This window comes from Callorhinchus milii, unplaced genomic scaffold (genome assembly GCF_018977255.1).
Source record: "Callorhinchus milii isolate IMCB2004 unplaced genomic scaffold, IMCB_Cmil_1.0 Scaffold7, whole genome shotgun sequence".
Lineage (NCBI taxonomy): Eukaryota > Metazoa > Chordata > Chondrichthyes > Chimaeriformes > Callorhinchidae > Callorhinchus > Callorhinchus milii.
The window spans coordinates 24,232,364-24,251,305 of record NW_024704748.1 but is presented as its reverse complement, the minus strand read 5'-3'; positions in this window follow the sequence as shown (position 1 = coordinate 24,251,305).

Below are 18,942 nucleotides of genomic sequence, written 5' to 3'. Positions count from 1 at the left end.
ACTTGAAGGGAGCTACTCATGTATTATGCAATACCATAACATTAAATATACTGATTCAACGACACACCTCATATTTACTTCTCTAGGTATGCATGGTCAGAATTCAGACTCACTGCTAGATTGAATTTAAAAAGATTTGCAGCAAATGATTAACTCTGGCTGATTTCAAGCAGTGAAAGTATAGTTGTCCTATGAAGGTATCATGCTTTAGAATTAGAACATTACAGTGGCTGCACTTAGAATAACAAATGCAAGTACACAGCCTTTGATAAGTCAGCTTTTTTGAGTCTATTTGTGCAATTTATGCTCTTCAAGAGATTATGCCTTTATCAGACCACAAGTTCCAGCTTTACAGGGATGAATATCTAATGATTGGGTCTTTGGCATTTATTCAAGTAAGCAAGACATTGTGTACAGTATGTTGACAGCTCCATCCTTTTCTTTGTGGAAGCAAAGTCTATCTGTTAATGGAGCCTGAAGGAAATACCCTCAGATTTTCAGCCAGTGACTAGCAGGTTAGGAACGGTGGCCCGGAATTGCACTGTATCTGCAAATGAAATCATTGATGTGAATCTAACACATTCGTATAATTTAAAACACAATTATAAGCACACACAACTTTACAGAGTACAGCAAACAGCAGAATTGCCCCCTTGGAGATAGAGCAATTGTGCAGCCTCCGAAGCTAGGCATTAAAACTAACTGCATCTGCCTTTTTTATTGCAACAGCAGAGCAACAAATGGCACAGCAGAGAGAGCAAACCTGAAGCCTTTCTCTATGGCTGAGTACCACACAATACTAAGCAATAAAACACTGAGCTATCAGGAAGCAACAAAAGTAAAACAATGTTATGTTTCCTGGGATTTCACAGCAGAGCTTTCAACCAGAAATAACCTTCAATCCAATAATGGACCAATTTGTAGTGAAGTCTGTGTTGTTTCAGTGCGATTTTCTTGTGGAGCTTTTTGGTTATTAATACAGCTTTACACGAGATAACCTCAAGAAGATAGTCTCACTCTGTGAAGCTAACTTTCATTGAAACTTGGTGTCATCTGCAAATTTAGCTACTTTACACTGGGTCAGGAAATTGGACCCATTTTGACGGAATCCACTGCACTCACCAATATTGTAACTCAAGTCCGTTGCTCACATCATTCTGCTGCGAGCACAGTGCTCTTACTTTAACTGGGCATCAAAACCCCAGTTAAGAGGACAGGGCTTAAGAAAGACAATTGCACTTTAGTGTTTAGCTAGCCAGCAATGGCAGAAGACTTTCTAATTCAGTAACTATGAATAGCTCCCCTCCAGGAATGGAGATTTGGAATAGAGTCCAACAAATGGGAGCAATTCCAATTGAAAAAGGAGAAAATTAAACGATAATTTTCTGTCCTGGTCTGCAGAAGCTCTTAGTACACTTTGTATTAAACTTCTGGGATTGATATTGTAGACAAGAGAAAGTGCCTCACTTAAAATAGTATAGAGCTCATTCAAGATCTTCCTTTTTTCTTTATAACTCCAAACCACAGGTTTCTAAACTATCTTTATACAGACTTTTTAATGTTTTTTAACTGTTGCCTTTACTAGGGTTTATGAATGAAAATAGACAATATGATCAGAGGGAAACGAGATCAAAGAAGGGAAAGAAAATAATTATATCCTTTAATCATATCAAAGAACTTTTGGAGTATCGCCTGAAGTGGTCACACTGGAGAATGTGGCTGGTTAGATGGTGCACAGCCCCTTATAACCATTCACGAGAATCATAGAATATTACAGCACAGAAGGAGACCATTTGGCCCACCGTGCCTGTGCCAGCTCTTTGAAAGAGCTACCCAACTAGTCCTACTCCCCCGCACTTACCCCTTCAAATTTAACCGGTCCATAAAATAGAAAACGGGGCTTTTTTTTTTGCTTTTCATCGGTAAAAAAAACATAATTATTTCCATGGATAGCCAACTATCATTTGTACCAGTGGATTGTTACTGTGACCACTAGACTTTGGTTCACATTACAAAACGGTTTTGAATATGTTCTCAGGGAAATCACACATCAAACAAGACCCAAAATGAAATAATTATGGTCAAGGATTAATTTTGGCTTCAAATTGAAGGAAATAGAATAAAGCTATTTGAAAAATGTTTGCTCCATTTTTTTTAATTTGGAAACAGATTTTTCAAAATTTTATTAGAAACAGATTGTCATTATGCTGAGCTTGGTTTCCTCTAAAGCTCCAACGCCACAGATGGATTGGTAAAACTCTGGCATGGTAACAATCAATTTTTTTATTAGAATATATTTAAAACATGATACGTACATTACTGAAATTGGCGCCAGAACGCCTCTAAAGTTAGTGCCATCGGCAGTGTCATGCAAAGTGTTTGTGGTCCATGCCCATGATATAAGTGACAGCTTACAAAAGATTAGCTTTATACACACTTTTAATGTTCAGACAAATACAAGCCCCTTAAGTGACACCTGCTTACTCCGTCCACAAGACCGCAGAAACCTTCCCCTCAATGGGTTTCTTCAGTAATGCCAGTCTTACTGCTGTAACTACAAGTCTGGTAGATGAACACACTCTACATATCTTCTACACGTCAGTAAAACATTCCCTGGCATCCATCCAAATTCTCCTGATTGATGAGATTTGAGCTCAACTATTTGTAACCTCCTATTACGCATCTCATCTTCAAGACTTCCTAAGTCTTTTTTTGTTAATTAACCATTCTGTGCAATTTGGGACAATATGTCACTAATTGGTAACTTACACAACCTATAGTCTGATTAAATAATTATTAAAAACGTTCTGATTTGGTAGCTTACCATCAGCCGCTGACAGGGAGTTCCATAGTGTTGAGATTCTGGAAGAGAAATCGTTGAAGCAGAAGGCACGGTGATGATGTTTGGGTTCTGTGCAGTGATGAACAGAGAAGCAGAAAAAGTACTGTAATAAAATATCCCGTGCACTTGCAGACATGCCTCATCAGATGCCATTGACAGATTACTGTGAAGAGGTTGAAAGTTCCCTCTTCTTTTTGGACCCAAGGAATATGAAAAAGAGGTAGAGAAAGAGACCAAAGAAAACCTATATACTAATTTACAATTTAAAGATCGCAATCCCATGCAGCATAGTTCTCAAGGACACTTCACTGTACTGTATTGTTATACTACAGAGTAATGAGCCTTGGGGATATGTCTGGGATTCCAGATTTTACTGAGCAGTCACCAAATGGAAGCCAGGCAAGATGAATGGTTAAATAAAAACCTACAACACCAATAGATTGGTCAGAAGATGGCATTACATTCAATACAAGAAGCCTTTCATACACCTTAAAATGAACAGCACCGATTGTTCCATGAAAACTCTATTGCAATAATTGCTTGATCTATTGATTCTGGCAAAGCCCTGTGACCTAATAGCAGTCCCAAGCCTTTACTCATCGCGGGGCAAGCAAAGTATAGCAAACAGCACTGACATCATCCCATGACAGAGCAAGCTGCTTAGGAAGCCCCCCAGAGGCACACAGAGCAGGAGGTCTACCAAGGGCCAGAGATGAAAAGGGGGCAGGCAGGCTATTAGTGCTTTCTGGCCCTCTGTACACAAGTGGCACCTGGTATCAACAATTGCTCCTCAATGATCAGGGCGTGATGCACATCACTTCCAAGGTGCAACAGGCTGCAGTCTGTGAACAAGTCTTTTATAAAGCGCTCACGCGATTCATTTTTTATTAGTTGCTGCGAAGGAACTTCTGCTTTTCTCTGATGCGACTGTTATTGAAAGATTTATGATGCACTTTACATCTAAAATGTCCTTGTCTGACAGAATAACTTTCGTATCTATTCCTAACAGATTTATACTTTTAATTAATGATGGCTAATATTAAAATATTTTAATCTGCCTTTGCCGAGCTTCATGTCTGCTTTCCTTTTCTGCTCGCTCTCATTTCCGAGGATGACAGCAACAAAGATTTCAGTAGCATCTCTGCTTGGTCTGTGCCCAGAGGTTAATGTGCTGACAAATTTAGAATATATGTGATACGGTGGGGGGAAAACCAATGGAGCACGCATTTTGCATTGATACTGACTGCCTGGTCAGAACAGGACATTTAATTCAATACAAAAAGCCTCTCATACACCTTAAAATAAGCAGCTGCAGTCATTTTAAAGTCTAAATGGTGATATTACTTGAGCATGTTTTCTTTTAAAAAGAGAATGTGTGGGACTTGGGGCTATAATTAGCAAACTAACCAAATAGTACCACCTTCTGGCCTCTGTAGCCCTCAGCAATTTGTTCCAATCTGCAGCCTCAGACAGTAGATTGCTGTCTGCAGTTGCTCATGCATGCAACACTCTACTTTTTCTGTTTTTAAGACAGAAGAGCACAGTTCAGTTTTCTTTTAAAAACCTTTCTTCCACAGACCGCGAGGCTTTTGCAACATGGCTTTATTGAGAAGATGATGTGCACTGCACTGGAAGGAATTTGTTAACATTCAGACCGAATATGAACTGGGAATGCCCAAGTGGGAACCACTCCGAGCTTGTCAATGAAATGCCTGACTGCCTCCTGGTTCATTACATCAGGGAGCTCACAGATTGCATCTCCTCTCCCCACTTGGTTTTTGAGAGTAACCCAGACACTATTCATCGAGTAGATGTAGTTGAATAATGGAGCAATAGTGATCATAGCACAATCACATTCGATTTGATTTGGAACACTACATCCCCGGTAAACTTCAAGAGTAAAAGACTGCACTTAGTAACAGCGACTGGGGCACTAAGGATAATAATAATCCTTGCATTTGATATACCACCTTATCATGTCTTCGAGGCGTCTCAAAGAGCTTCACAAAATATACTGCAAAGTGAATTGACTGTATTTTGTGGGTGAAACACGGCAGCCAATTGTGCACAGCAGGGTTCCACAAACAGTCATGGATTGAGTGACCAAATTATTATTATTATTTATTATTATTATTTTGGGGGATTATTACTTCCCGGAAAAGCGATCCGCCAATAAATCAATTGAGGACAAATGGACGTCATTCAATGCAGAGCATGTACTTAGGTTCATACCTAAGTGATAGAGAAGCAAACTCAATAAAAAGTATTTCAGAATAGATTAACAGAAAAATTAAAAGGGAGATTGAGGGATAGAGTGCGTTGGGATTGTGGTGACGGTAGGTCTATATAGAAGCAGAAAAAAAGGTTTAGGGAACAGCAGATTAAAAGCAAAATACCAAAACTATTATAAAAGCAAATAGATATTCAAAGATATAAAAGCAAATAGAAGTGAAATTCCTAAGAGGATCAAAGGCAGCTGCAAATGAAGATAAATATATCAAATGGTTTCTTCGAGGATAATTTTAGCAGATAAAACCCAAACAATATAGCTTGCCATATCCAGCACACCAGAGTTAAATCAGAGTCCACGGGATCTCCAAGCCAATCATGGATAATACTTGCGAGAACGATGTCAGGAAATGTCCATTCATCGAGACCTAGGATTGCCAGGGTAAATATACACACACACAATTGTCACACCAAGGTGCTTTCACAAAAGACTTATTAAAAGTCTTTAATCACCGGATACATTTTGTAATTCAGTGCAATGGTGATGTTCACAAAATCGTTCCTCACATGGCATTTACCCTCACTTTTTTTTAAAAAACTCAAAAAATTGTATTACGTTACAGTCATTCATAATAACATATCGTGCTCTGAGAATTGGTTTAATAATAATAAATCTATTAATTTTTCAGTGTCAGCAGGGCTGCTGATGTGATGTAAGGAGCACCACAGACAACAATGGAAGTATTTTTTGCTCCTAAACCTGCATTTGTGAAGAACACTCACTTTCACACATACTGACTTTCCTGTCTATCACCTTCCATTCGGATAAAATGTTCCACATTCACGCTTGATTTTGCTGCTGAATGGAAGATCCTTACATCTGCAGTAGTAAGGTCCATGAGCAATCGTTCCATCTAAAATGTTTTTTTTCTATGAATATCCCATAGCTCCACGGAGCATGAAAAAACTGGAAGGGTTCATTTCCAGGAATGCTAAAGCCTTCCTGTCACTTGGCTGTTTCAACCGATTTGCTGGGGGGGGATTCTGTGTTTTTTTAAGTTCATTTCCCATCATAGTTAATAGAAGGCTATTATAATACAAATTTGATTCAGAAAAAGCACCGGAATAAAATGTAGGTTTTCCTTTCCAACAGATGCACATGAATACACAGAATAAGAAACGATCATTTGGTTCATTACCCATTTATGTCATCCCTTCAGTTTTGGGGGGAAATCCTGCATAGATACTCTCTGAACCCCAAAGGTACATACAATATTCAAACCTGATGTCTTTTCCTCCAAAGATAACATTCCTCCCCCATCTCCACAGCCTTAGTAGCAAAGAGTGCTTGCATTCTACCGAGAATATTATCATCTGATATATTGTCTTGGAAGATAATTTGTGGCTGTGTCTCCTCACAAGAACATCAGATAATCAGATGAGACATTAAACTGAGGTTCTGTCTACCTGTTCAGGTGGATGTTAAAGATCCCATGGCACCATTCGAAAAGAGAAGGGCAGTTCATCCCAGTGTCCTGCCAACAATCCCCCAAATGAAAATGGCCATTCACTGCTTAGCTGTTTGTGGGACATTGCTCAAAATCACAGTCACACTTTATATTATATCCCCTGAAGAAACGTCTCAATGACATGATAAGATGCTATATTAAATACATATAAGTTAATATTATATATAGTAATCCTATAGTGGACACCCACTTCAACATTAGGTATGGCAGCCAACGTGTAGGTCAAATATCGGAGCAGGCTGTTTGTAGCTTTTCCAACGCCATCTTAATATGATGGTAATAATGGCCCCTTTTAAAGTAGACTAACGCACAGCTTTAGGTCTGTGCCACCCAATAGCTCCACACAATATTAAAAAAAGAAAAATGATAAAAAATATGTCAAATGGCTATATTGTCATTTCCTGTGCTGACAAGCACTTCAGGACGCTACCCCATGTGATATTTGACTTACATGTTGGTTGCCATAGCTAGTGTATATAGTAATCCACTGTAGGATTACTATATATAATATTAATTTATAGGTATTTAATATAGTCAATAAAGTAATTCAATGTCCTAGTGAAGGCTGCATTGTAAATGCAAGTTGTTGTTGTTGATATTCCCTAGCATTTTGCTGATGGTTTCTTTTCCCAAATAGTCCTTTTCTTCATTGTTCCAAAATCTCATGTTTACCAATGAGAATCATTTAAAAACAAGTTTTGTAACAGTATAAAGTATAGGAAACCAGAGTCCTTGGCGATTAAACGATAGCAATGCATTTATTCCAAGATGCGCAAAAAACAGCATTTAGAGTCTCAATGTCCACAGATATAAAAGTCTGGATGCAGTTCATGTCCCATCATATTTTTACAGCATCTTAACAAAACTGGTGAACCATCAATTCTACTTAGACACAAAAAACATCTCCATTGCCCAACATGTCATTTAAACAGAAGCCAAACAGACTGTGCTCAAAGACAATTACTCTTCTAACATGTAATAAAGAAATCATTTTCAGAGCCCTGTCCCCAAAATGATTTTCCTTTTGTGTGCAGATTTGCTGACCTGTGAGTGTCAGAACTGAAATTATTCAGCATGAAGTAGATTGAAAAGTATTGATGAGTATATCAGTCAGCTCACAGCTGTCCAGTCAGACAGTGCTCTGTCATTTCTTATTTGCCATCACATTAATCTCTGCTTGAACTCTCTAAACACTATGCTCTGATGTATTTATTTAACACTTATTCATTTAATGGAGAGGTGGCAAGAAGCTAAAGAAAAGGCAACAAAAAAGCATGAAGCTTAAGCTTAAGGAATGGCAAGAAAAATAGCATGGATTGAAGAGTGCCTAACGGGTAGAAAACAGAGAGTAGGGATAAACGGGTCATTCTCAAATTGGCAGGATGTGACTAGTGGAGTGCCACAAGGATCAGTGCTTGGGCCTCAGCTATTTACGATTTGCATCAATGATCTAGACGAGGACATTGAATGTAACGTATCTAAATTCGCGGATGACACTAAACTCGGTGGGAGAGTAAGCTCTGAGGATCACGCAAAAAGATTGCAACGGGATATAGATAGGCTCGGGGAGTGGGCGAGTAGGTGGCAGATGGAATTTAATGTGGGGAAGTGTGAAGTTATTCACCTAGGTAGCAAAAATAGAAAAACAAATTATTTTCTAGAGGGGTAGAGATTAGATAGTGTTAGTGTTCAGAGGGATTAAATCTTAAATTGGAAAGATGAGAGATTAAACTGGGGTCCCTCCTGCCTGTTCAGTTGCACGTTAATAATCCCATGACACTCTTTAAAAAGAAAAAGGAGTTTTTCCCCTGTGTCCTGCATGACAGGCCCCTAGATAAAGAAACATTCATTCAATTCATGGCTGTTTGTGGGATATGCTGTGAGCAAATTGGCTACCATGTTCACCTACAAAAAACAGTCACGACATTTCACTGTATATCCAAAAAAGCACTTTGGGATGATGTAAAAGGTATTTTATCAAACTGAAGGATTATTAATATATTCATCCGATTGGACCCACACTCTAATATACTTTCTAATAAAACAAAACTTCTGTGTAATCAATATACTAGACGCTTCTTAAGGGCAACAATTCTGACCCAGCATAATGTGCTCTTTGTTTAATCCTTGTTGCTGTTAGGCAAACATGTGCGCTAATCTAAATGTGGGCAGAAAAGTCTACTGTAATTACACAAGAAATAATCTCATTAAATCTTCTAAAGGCCCACATTGTGTGATAAAAGAATGTAAAACTGTTGCATTAAATAAAGCTCTACCAGCTGTAAGGCTTCGAGACAGTCTTGACCGAGTTCCTGGTAGACCAGGACACACAACATGAAAGTTCCTGCAATATCTCCCAAATTAGCACCAGATCAAGCAGCATGCCCAAAACCATTTTTCTGGAATCTGAGTTAGAGCAGAATTTAGGTCTGACTATTGCTCTTCCTGAACTGGAAATATTGTACTTAACACTGACCCTGGGTATCTAATTTGGGAATACATTCCATTTCCCAGCACAGGCCTCTGACCGCTTGATGAACGCAGCAACAAACATTGAAAGTATGCATTGAACTCCCTAATGGGAAATACCAGTTGTTTTTTTCAAAAGCTTATTGCTGAAGCCTTGCGACAAAGTCTACAAATGTAATCCTTCCCAGGGTAAGCAGCTTTGACATGTGATCTTGTTATTTATGACATGAACAAGCTGAATCAAACTTTTTCCCTTCGTGGATCCCAATCACCAGCTCGGGTGTGGATCCCTGACTGTCCACAGCGCCTTGGGATGTCCTCCTGACGTGAAAGACACTATACAAATGTAATTTGTTGTTGTTGTTGCAAATATCTATACTCGCTCTCCTCCCGCTTTTTCTCCTCACCACTACCCCTTACTGTTACAGAATAGCTGTCCAGCTCATCAACCTGCTAAGCCAACTGGCATGTAATAAAAAAGGTGTCTGATAAATTTTAGTTTTGTGGCTGTTTTTGCATTTCATTACCACTATCATTAGATGGGAACAATTGGATTGTGAATTGCAATCAATCAGATATACTGTACCGAAAAAACTTGAGCTTCCTTTTTAAGACTAAGTAACATATATTTTATTAGCAGGAGATACATTTCTAGAGGTTCCCTTTTTAATTTTTTCTGCGCAAATTGGCTGCCATGTTTGCCTAAGAACGCGTACCACTACACTTTACAGAAACAAACTCTGAAGTGCTTTGAGACTTTGGAAAAACTCCTTTTTAAAGCAACAGCTCAAATGCAATACTATTAATTATTATATAAGGCCAAGTAAAGTCTACGATATTCATAGGAGATCCTATAAAATAATTGTTCTTTAACATATAATGAAAAAATATTGCTCACAAGCTACTCACAATAATTGGGAGGCAATTAAATAATTTCAAGCAAATGATGGATTCCTTGCACTTACTCTGCAATTGAAATACAGAATAACAATTGATTACAAAACAGCCGCCATCTGAACTGTTTCAAAAAAACAACAGCGCTCACTTTTTTTAAGAGCACAGCGAATTAATCTCCGTCTCAGTAAATACCTTTCACCAAAATGCTGTCACTAATTGTGTGTACTCGACTCTTATCTATGTTAATTAGGTTTAATTATGTTATCTTTATTGATAGTTCAATTAATGCTACAGTAGATCTTGCAATTTTCTAGCTTTGTTGAGGAAATTAGCCTACATAAGTATCATCTCTATGCAACATCAACATCTGTTATTCTTGTTAGCTCTAAATTGGTTGCAAGAAGTAGTTTTTTTTACTAAATTGCTTTCAACACATTGAAACGATGTTTCTTCATTGGTTTGTGGCTCTATCTTTATAAAATCCTGCAGCGCTGAAGGAGGCCATTCGGCTCGTCTTGCTGCTGTGCCTTTCCATTTGTTTGTATTTTGTGCTGCATTTGTCCTAGAGGTGTGGCAGCAATTTGTCAAATGTGCTGAATAAACAAGAGCTCCATATACAGAGGGAACTGTATAAGCATCGTCAACTAGACAGGCGCGAATCACACTTAGGTTGGTCTCCACAGGCCACATGAGCCTTTGCAAACAATCAACCCGGCTGTTTTCTAATGTCATTAAAGAGCAGATTGCATGACCAGCTCTTTAATAACATTAAACCAAATAGTGTTCTGTGTGTGTGCCTAGTGATGTTGGTATAAATCAGGCTTTAAACTCCAGGTCACTGGAGCTGATTTAATTTCACTTCGGCAACTGATCTCAATTCACTTCAAACAGTATAAATCAAGACATCAGACTGACTTTGTAATGAAAGATTATGAACAATAGGCTTTTTTTGTTCTATCATAGAAGCCTAAACAAGAATCAGAGAGCACAGTGATGAAGGATGTTGCTTATTGTCACAAGATCAAAAGAGACGTTTGGATGAAGAAGGCCCTTCGATCTCAACCTTACAGAACACCATCCTATCGTCTTCCCATTACAATATCAAACTGTTTCTTTAAGAGTGCTGGAATTTACACACTGCACATTTAGCGATCAAAATAACCAATTCAGCGTCTGTACAGGATGAAAAGCATCTCAGTACAGCATCCAGATTGGTTTGTCAATTAAACAGTTTAGTGCTCGTAATGTTCTGCCATTGAAAATAAATTGCCTGGAAATCAGTTTAGACCTTGGAGGGATCAATAGAAACAAACTGGATGCAATTTTGGAAATTTTAATACAGGTTAACAAGGACCTTTAAAGTGTAACTACACAAGATCTTGGTCAACCAGATAAAAGTAGTGAATTGTTAAGCCAAATCTGTTTTATTTTGCAATGATGAAGAGCTGTGGAGTAATACTAGTGGGGTTCAGGTGACGAAAGTTCTTCAGCAAATTCCATCTCACCCTTCCAGAATAGCAATCCTGCCATATTCCCAATTACATGCATCAAGCAGTTTCTTAGTACAGCTGTTGATTGCCCCCTGTATAAAGAAATACTTCCTGAGTTAGGCCCTAAACGTGCTCTTCAGAACCCTGAACCTGTGCTCTCTTGGCCTGTTTTTTTATGTGTACCTGAATGTATTGTTCTGGGTTTATTTTCTCTATCCCATTCTCTACATATAATCTACGACACTCCATTCTCACATTTTCTCTTATAAATACAATTTTAATCAATTGTTTTGTAAAACTTTATGTGAAAGGTGCTGTATTAATGCAAGTTATTATCATATCATTCAAGGTATCATTCCAAGCCCCACAACAATGTTTTGTTTTTTAAAATAAGATATTAAATTTAAGATATTAAATTCAACTTATATCTTCCTAACGATCCAAATCCAGGAAAACAATTGGGAGTGTTCTGACAATGGAGTTAAAGGAAGAAGTGTTGTGATTCTTGGCATCTCCGTGGCAGTGAATAAAGAAAAGGAATGAGACAACCAGAATGTGGAAAGCAGAACATTGTTCCAAACTATAACTTCCTGTTTCATGTAAATTTCAAACACAATTCTCTCAGGCCTTGCAATAGTTTAAGTTTTAACCTTCAAGTCTATGTCTGTGTATTTAAAGGTTATGTCCTTAAAACTGTTCTGCCAGACTAATGTACGAGTCAGCTAGACTGGCACAGCACAACAACTGGGTAACACCATGAGCTGAATTCAAGGACAGACAGGTGGAGAGTGTGGAGATAAGAGGCTATTTAAAAGGAGGGCGCAATGAGGGAATAGAGATTGAGAGCACTCAATTGAAAACTTTTATTCACCGAGTTTCAGCTTCAAAGACCAAATCTGATATTACACGTTTAAAAACAAAGCATGGAATGTGAAAAGGTTATTCACCCAGTGAGATCCACTCCATTCACACAAAATGCAAACCTTGCTCTCCCTTTCCTCTCTCCCATCCTCCCACGGATTTCAGTCTGGGTGGTATATACAACCAAAGCCTAAATAAAAAGCTGTAGTCTCTGAATACTAATTCAGGCAGGTTCAGAGACTGCGAAGATGGCAGATGGCCAGATTTCAGGCTCCTTTAGCAACAGCCTCTGAATTTTGGATCACAGATTGTTGCCTTACAATTTAATGGAATCAATATGCTGTGAAGTGGTGTCTAAAAAAAAATGATCCTGTTTAGAAAACAGTGGCCTTGCTAAGTGGAAATCCAAGATGGGGACTGGCTTGTTTTTTTAAGTTGGCTTTGCCAATACCATTATTCAGCAATTGGGAGCACATTATAATAATGTCCTCACTTAATAAAAAATGAAACATCTTTAGGAACCCTATCAATTTTGGATTCATAGATTACTAAGAGATGGCAAATTACTCCCATAGTACTTACTGTTTATCTAGAGGTAAATTAAGCACATCAAACTACAGGAGTACTCACACTTTTCCTGTCTGCACTTTAGGCATGTATAGCCAGCAATATAATACCTTCAAAGTGTCACAAAGACCCGGAGAAGGAATAAGAGTGAACTATACTTTCTGCTTATGAAAAGAACATAATGCAGTATGTCACTTTCAATGTGGTTGCTAGGGCAACATTTAGTATTTAGTGCACAATTTTTTCCACCTTGTGGGAAAAGGAAAGGCTGAGTTTCGACATATTCTGTTATGCTCAAATATGAAATGAAAATAATTCCTTGGAAGTTATATCTCATGGGCGTTCTCTGGTCTGAACAGTACTTTCCCTTGATGTCAAAAGAAAAACTTCCTGCCTCATGTCTGCATTTGCAGTCACAACACAGAAGAGTCCTACCCTGAAGCTTGTCAAATCAGTACAGAAGTTATGACAAAATGTCCTAACAGTACATCAGGTTAGATGTGTGCTGGCGGGAAGTTTTTAACTCATGAATTTCTGAAACAAATTATTTATCCCCTCCAAAAAATAAAACTTGCGGCTACAGAACCTCATATAGACAGACCCTGGGCATTGTAACTGACATCCCAGTCTTCCTTCTTTCTACGTCTCTAACCATAGAAAGAAAGTAAGCAGTACTGAATAATGACTCGGTCAGAAGATTAACTATCTGGGCGCACAATCATATGGAATTCAGATAGGAAATATATACAATATAATTGACATTGATATAGTGCCCTTCACATCGTGAGGACATCTCAAAGCACTTCACCATCACTGCTAAGTGGTGGAAGCGGAAAAGGGTACGAATTGAGGCTGACATGTAGGGGCAGGTATGTGCATTGAGGGAACCTCAGGAAAACACATTGAAGTTGATTAAGCAATCATGTATATACTCAGTAAAATTGAAAGGAATCAAGTAAGACTCACTCAAAAGCAGAGACAGGAGAAAATAATCATAAGTCAATATTTTTGTCAGTTATTTTTCCCTAGTAAATTAGACACCAAATGAAATTTGTTACAATGCTACTCGGAGATGAATCAAGTGAAGGCAGACAAAATCTGACCAACTGAGTTTTAGATTGTTATTTGCAATTAGACTCTGGATCTGAATCCACCGGGCCATGTTTTGTGGGATTGTCATGAAGGAGGGAATATTTGGACCAATTCCTTGGAAAAGAGACATTCCTACTGATCACAGACTTTCAACATGTAGAGCATGTGCTAAGCACCAGATCAAAGTGCTTTTCTGTCCAAAAGAATTAGCTGAACTCATGACATAACTCACATAGCACATAAACAGAGCCGTTACATTCTACTGGTTGTATTTATACTGCAGTGGTGAAAATCAATGTCCTGCTAAAACCATCTTTTCATGGTAGCTCTGCAGCTAGACTCCAGGACCAGCACCTTTTTATTGTGTTGCTCAATATCTCTTTATACTCCTAAAAAATACAGAACATCTACCGAATTGGTCCAAATCTGAAGAAAGTATCATTGATAACTCAAGGATGTTTAGAAACTCTTAACCATTTTATGTCATTTTTATGTCAACTGTATCAATGGACCTTCTGATGTTATATATGTGGCTACTCTGTGTTGGGTCAGCATTCCCCAGGGAACTACAGTATATTTTGTGCTACACAGCAATTTGTGACTAAAGCTCTTTAACAAGCCATTACTCAGATCTGTCTCCACAATAAATTATATCTGTCACCAAAGTGGTTGGGGGATGTGGGGTGTACTGTAACCCATCTAGCATTTGTTACACACAGTTAAACTCAGTTTCCTCTGCTTGCTGAAGAAAAAATGATTCCTCTGTAGGATAAGGTGATCTGATTAAATATATAATATGCACAGGATGCTATTATTTCATTTTAGCCATTTTTTCACTATTGCTAGATGCCCCAATGTACACACCTGATTTTCTTAGCCAAAGTATGAACATGGGCTAGAACACGTAGTGAGACTGCTGCTATTATTGCTCTTCAACAAGCCTCAGTCACATGCGTTTTATTGTGTGAAGTGTCTAAAATTAACTTCGCATCTACTGTATTCTGATAGTCTAAACAAGAGTGTTAATTTGTACAACACAATGTCGGTGGACGATTTTATCCCCATATTAACTTCAAGACTATATGTAGCACTTGTCTGTTTAACGCACCTCCAAAAGTTTGAAATTATGCTTATTATGAGCCATGTTATTTTACTATTATTTAAATTAAAACTTGCTAAAATTAGGTCATTGAATGGTTTGCATAAAAAAACACATTTCTGTTGTTTTAACTTCACTTGTGTTCAGCGCTTTGGGAAGTCCCCCTGATGTGAAAGGAGCTATATACAAATGTAATTTGTTGTTGTTGTTTTTGCTCCTTAATTTAGAAAGGGAAGTGGTAATTTTGTGCTACAAATTACAAATCATTGTAACCGAAACAAAACATTGTAAAACCAACCTCAAAACCAGGATAAATCAAGAGGCGTGTTCATGTTTTTATTGCATATATACTGTCTCGTTAACTCGATAGAGGAAATCCTTTAGTGGAGATGCCTAATGGATTCAGTGTTATTCGAATAATCCTACTCAAACTACATATATTACCAAGATCATCAGACGCTCAATAGCAGATTCCTCCTACCCTCTGGTGGACTAACACATTGGGCAGAGGAGAATGTTGGCATTGTACTCAGAGCAAGTGATTTTTTGCTGAACTTCTGATTAGTGGGAATCAGTCCACTATAGAGGACTGTTTGGATGTCCTGGGTTTAGGAGCACAGTGAACTCTAACAACAAGAGGCAAGTTTACAATCTACTGTATTTCCGTGTTAAAACTAATTTAATAATTTTATACAATCCTGCACCATCCTAATTTAAGAAAAAATGGTCTTGCAAGCTAAGTGGAATTCTCATCATTGTAGCATTCCTGGTATAAGGACTGTAAAACGTTGAGCCACAAATGTTGGTTTTGTTTGGATTAGGGATGATTTTCTTACAGCCTGCGCCGCACAAATCTTTAACAGATGCTCAAAGAGCCAGCTGCACTGGTCTCAGGCAGGTTAATGACTCCCCGGGCACTCTTGTATAATGTTATTTTAAAACCCTTTAGACAGAAGAGTGGGTCAGTGTTGTGTGTGTGGGGGTGTGTCCAGTTCCAAACTATGAGTCATTTGAAACAGAAGTTCCATGACTCCCCAGTGAGTCACCAGAATACCTGATATTCAGAGTGGAAGCAACAGTCACTTTGCCATATTCAGCCTCATTTAAAATGTCTGAATGTAGAACTCAATTCTTCTCAAGCAATGTTACCTCTAGTAACATATAAAGGCCACAAACTGAACCAACTAAGCACACACTGAGCAGTACATTTCTGTACACAACTGTGGTTCTATCCATACAGCTTTTTTGTATCTACTAATTCATCTGCATTATACATTATTGTGGGACGTTGTCATTATTTTATGGATCTCTCTCAATTTATGTCAATTCTATTTAAAGAAACCCAGCTGATTAGATACTAGCTTCACTTTAAATTGTATAAATCAAGAAACTTCAAGGAATCTATCTAGAAACATTGTCTGCATTAAATATTTGATTTGTTTTATACTTATCCTGATGAGAGATTCTGGGGCTGAGGAAGAGAATACTTTAGAGATTTAGTCACTCAATGAGTAAAATTCCACCATCCAGTAGTTATCAATGAATGATTATAACGATTGTCATTAAATTTGTATTTGCCATGTTAATATATATGCTGCATATATTTATATTTCTTTGTTGAAGACTACTCAAATTCCAGATCCAATTAAATAGATTGTGAATGTATATGAAAAGTGACCAGTGGATTTCCACAGGGATCCTCTCCAAGTCTAGTTATATACATGATTATAAACAGTACGGAGAAGGTGCCAATATTTTAGTAATATCCTTTTAGTAACCTTGTGATGATTACACTAAGCTATATGGTCAGGTGACGAGCACCCAATGCCTCTTCCCATTTCTAACTTTTCAATGATGTATAAAATAAACGAGTCCATATGATATTCCTGAGTGAGCAAACTTCAAAAAGGGTCTAAGTTTGTTGGAAGCTGTAGTTAACCTAACTTAGGTATGACTAAACATTCTGAATGATGTCGAGAGCATTTCTTTAAGGTGGATACCTTTCTTCCTACAATTCAATTATTGTTCTTTGGCACCCCCTAGTGTAATTGCATGAATGAGATACAATGCTGAGTGTGCATTCTCACAGTAGAATATATACATACAGGGATAATGCCATCCTAGCTTGTAGTCTAACTAGCACGATTAATATAATATATAATGGACAATGTGTAGATACAATAAATTGTCTGGCCTATAAATTCATACTTGAGATATTTGGTGTGAAACTAAAAGAATACATGTGATTCAAAACTACCTTAACTCAAAATCACGTAAAAACAAATTAATGTTAAGTGTCAGTTCTCAACATTCTTACTCCAATCGTTTTATTCATTATATGCCTTATAGACCTTTTTAATAAATTGCACCTAATACAGTAGATGCCCTTGATTTGTTTTGTGAGCATTTTGCAGGCAGTTTTTCCAATAATGGGAATCCAAATAATGCCAAATAATGAAGATGTAACTAGCAGGTCAGATAGGGGGGAACCAGTGGATTTAGTGTTTGGGGATTTTCAGAAAGCAATCGACAAGGTGCCTGCCACATAAGATTAGAGTTCATGGAATTAAGGGTAATATATTAGCATGGATCGAAGAGTGGTTAACAGGCAGAAAACAGAGAGTAGGGATAAATGGGTCCTTCTCAGATGGCGGGTTGTGACTAGTGGAGTGCCACAAGGATTAGTTCTTGGGCCTCAACTGTTTACAGTCTACATCGATGACTTAGATGAGGAAATAGAGCTTAATGTATCTAACTGCGCGGATGATACAAAGCTAGGTAGGAAAGTAAGCTGTTAGGAGGACACAAGGAGGATGCAGAGGGATATAAACAAGTTAAGTGAGTTGGCAAGAAGGTGGCAGATGGAGTATAATGTGAGGAAGTGTGAAGTTATTCACCTAGGTAGAAAAAATAGCAAAGCAAATTATTCTCTAGAGGGGGAAGAGACTAGATAGTGTTCAGAGGGATTTAGGTGTCCTTGTACACCAATCACAGAAAGTTAGTATGCAGGTACAGCAAGCAATTAGAAAGGCTAATAGCATGTTAGCATTTATTGCAAAGGGGTTAGAGTACAAGAGTAGGGAAGTCTTTCTGCAATTGCATAGGGCCTTGGTTAGACCGCACCTAGAATATTGTGTGCAGTTTTGGTCTCCTTATCTAAGAAAGGATACACTCACCTTAGAGGGAGTGCAACGTAGGTTTACTCGGTTGGTTCCTGGGATGAGGGGGTTGACCTACGAGGAGAGGTTGAGTAGACTTGGCCTATATTCTCTAGAATATAGAAGAATTAGAGGTAATCTTATAGAAACCTATAAGATTCTTAAGGGTCTTGATAGGGTAGATATTGTGAGACTGTTTACCTTGGTTGGAGAATCCAAAACTAGGGGTCATACTCAGGAATAAAGGTCAGCCTTTTAGAACTGAGTTGAGAAAACATTTCTTCACTCAAGAGGGTAGTGAATTTATGGAATTCTCTATCCCGGATGGCTGTGGATGCTCAGTCATTGAACATGTTCAAGACTGAGATCAATAGATTTTTAAAAACTAAAGGGATATGGAGATAGGGCGGGTAAATGGAATTAGGTTAGAAGATCAACCATCTTATTAAATGGCGGGGCAGACTCGAGGGGCCGACTCATAATGTTCTTATGTTCTTATTCTTTATTGGTAATGGTATTTTTAAATTTCTTTCAACACATAAGGTAAATCCTTACATCAAAACAGGTATATAATTTCAGACATTGAAAATACCAGATTACCAGAATAAAGCAACAGTGACCTCTAGTGTTCAAACCAATTCTAGATACAATTGATGAGTTAGAACTCACATGCAATCCTATCTTTGTTAACATTATTTTCCCCGAGAAA